Genomic DNA, 2,604 nt, shown 5'->3' on the forward strand with positions numbered 1-2,604 from the left:
TCTCACTTCCAGTTATATATTAAAAGTGGCCAGGCATGGTAGCACATGCCTACAATCCTAGCCACTCAGGAGGCTGAGGTGGGAAGATCGCAAGTTCAAAGCCAGCCTCAGCAACTCAGTGAGGCCCTAAAGCAACTCAGCGAATGACACTCTGTTTCAAAATAAGATATGAAAATGAGGCTGGGGATGTTGCTCAGTGATTAAGTGCCCCTGTGTTCAATCCCTGGCCAAAAACAAACAAACAAACAAATGAAAATGGGTTCATGAAGAAATAGCTGTAATACTGTGTTCAATGAAACTTTACTTATAATAGCCAAGCTATGGAAACAAAATTTTCCGTGATGGACGAATGGATAAAGCAATTGTATATTATATTACTCAACCACAAAAAGGAAAAACCTGCCATTTGCAACAATTTGGATAAATCTGAAGGACATTATGCTTAGTGAAATTAGGAAGACACAGAAAGACAAATACTTTCGGATCTCATTTAAATATGGAATCTAATAAAGTGGAACATATAGAAACACAGAGTAGACCTGTGGTTATCAGAGACTGGGAGATGAAGAAGTGGAGAGAACAAAGGGTATGGACTTTCAGTTATAACAGAAACAACTTCTGGGTTTCTAACATACAACATGGGTGGTAGTATATTTCATTAAGTTGATGGTGGTAGTCATTACACAATATATATATATATATATATATATATATATATATATATATATATATATATATATATAAGTCAAATCATCATACTGCACACATTGAATACATTGAGCCTTTATTTGAAAATTAAACTATTTATAATTTTAAAAAGTAGTGGGAAAACATTTTTTAATTATTTAAGTCAATGGTTCTTAGTATATTCACAGACAATGTACAACCATCACCACAGAACATTTTCATCATCTCAAAAAGAAACCTCAGGCCCTATCTCGGTCATCTCTTTGCCCATTGCCCAGATCCACATCCCAGCTATAAACAACCATTAATATACTGTCTCTATATTTCCCCTCTTCTGTACATTTAATATGGATGGAATCATACAATATGTGGCCTTTTATGACTAACTGTATTCATTTAGCATGATTTCAATGTTCATCCACATTGTAGCATGTATATATTTCATGATTTTTTATGGTTGAAAATATTTCATTGCATGTATATAACCACAAAATTTTTATTCATAAATTTATGTACACTTTATTTTTGTCCTCTTTCCCACCTCTCCTCTCCACCCTCCCCTTTCCCCGTCTCTCATCCTCCCCCTCCCCCCTCCTCTTTCCTTCTCCCCTCACCTTCCCCCAATAGAGGCATTACAGAGCCATGTACCTAACTTGAGCCTTCAGAAACCACTGGCTTGCTGTACAGCAGAGAGCACTGAATCACCTGTATTTTCTCTGACACTCCTGCTTACAGTCTCTGGCCAGTCATCTTGCCTTGGGTTCAGAAGAGTAAGCTCCTTGCTGGTGAGAAACACTGCCAGGCACAAGAAGAACCCAAGAATGGAAGTGATATTAAAGCTACTCTCTTTCTTATGTCCTCATTCATCTACTACTGGAGCAATCAGCAATCAAAAAGAACTTGGGAGAGCCATCTACTGTGCCTGCTACTGCTACAGCTGTTCCATATACAACAGCTAATAGACACACCAATCACAGGTTGAGGGAAGGCCAAATGCCTCACAGGCTATCACTGAGCATTGGCACAAAAGTCTTCTAGACCAGAAAGTTACTGTATTGGTTTATCGCCTGGTGTACAAGTATTGAATGAAAGATCCCAGTACAAAGGCAGATATGCTGAAAAATATAATCCAAATGTTCAAGAATCACTAATCTGAGATACTGAAGCAAGCCTCAGAGCACCTAAAGCTGGCCTTTAATCTTGACATAAAAGAAGTGGATCTGAACAAGAATATCCATGTCCTCATCAATAAATGGGACTAGACTACAATGCAAAAGTGGCCTGCTGATGAAAGGGCAACTGCACCAATGAGGATCAGATCTTGGCAGTTCTAAATATGATAGGGGTGTATGATGGGAAGAGGCACTTCATCTTTGGGGATCCCAGGAAGCTGATAACCAGAGATTTAGTGAAAGAAAACTTCCTAGATTATTGGCAAGTGGACAACAGTGATCCTTCATGCTATGAATTCCTGTGGGGTCCAAGATCCATACTGAAACCAGCAAGATGAAAGTTCTGGAATTTTTGCTAAGATCCATAATACCATTCCTAATGCCTTCCCAGGCTAGTATGAGGAGGCTTTGAAAGAAAAAAAAAGGAAAAAAGAGCCCAAGCCAGACTTACAGTTAGGGCTCATAATCTGCCATGGCCATTTCATGTTCCAAGGTCACATCCAACAGCTTTTCTTGTTCCAGATGAAGGCTAAGAAAAAATTAATTATGTTTTTGAAGAGGAAAGCTAATATTCTTTTTAGTGGAAGGTGGATAAGGCGTGGTGACAACACAGTGTATAATGTGTATCATTGTTCTATATGGTAACTTGGTTATTTGTCTAACTCTTGTTCCATTTAATAGAAGGTTTATGCAATTTCAGCATCCAAATTATGAATGATATGATTCATACATTTATTGATTCTTA

At 38.0% G+C, this 2,604-nt stretch overlaps 1 pseudogene; it reads left to right on the forward strand.

Moving 5' to 3' along the window:
• The first annotated feature begins 496 nt into the window (after window positions 1-496).
• LOC106145183 (melanoma-associated antigen B10-like) lies at window positions 497-2,392 on the forward strand (annotated as a pseudogene).
• The last annotated feature ends 212 nt before the right edge of the window (window positions 2,393-2,604 follow it).

This window comes from Ictidomys tridecemlineatus, chromosome X (assembly GCF_052094955.1).
Source record: "Ictidomys tridecemlineatus isolate mIctTri1 chromosome X, mIctTri1.hap1, whole genome shotgun sequence".
Taxonomy (NCBI): Eukaryota; Metazoa; Chordata; class Mammalia; order Rodentia; family Sciuridae; genus Ictidomys; species Ictidomys tridecemlineatus.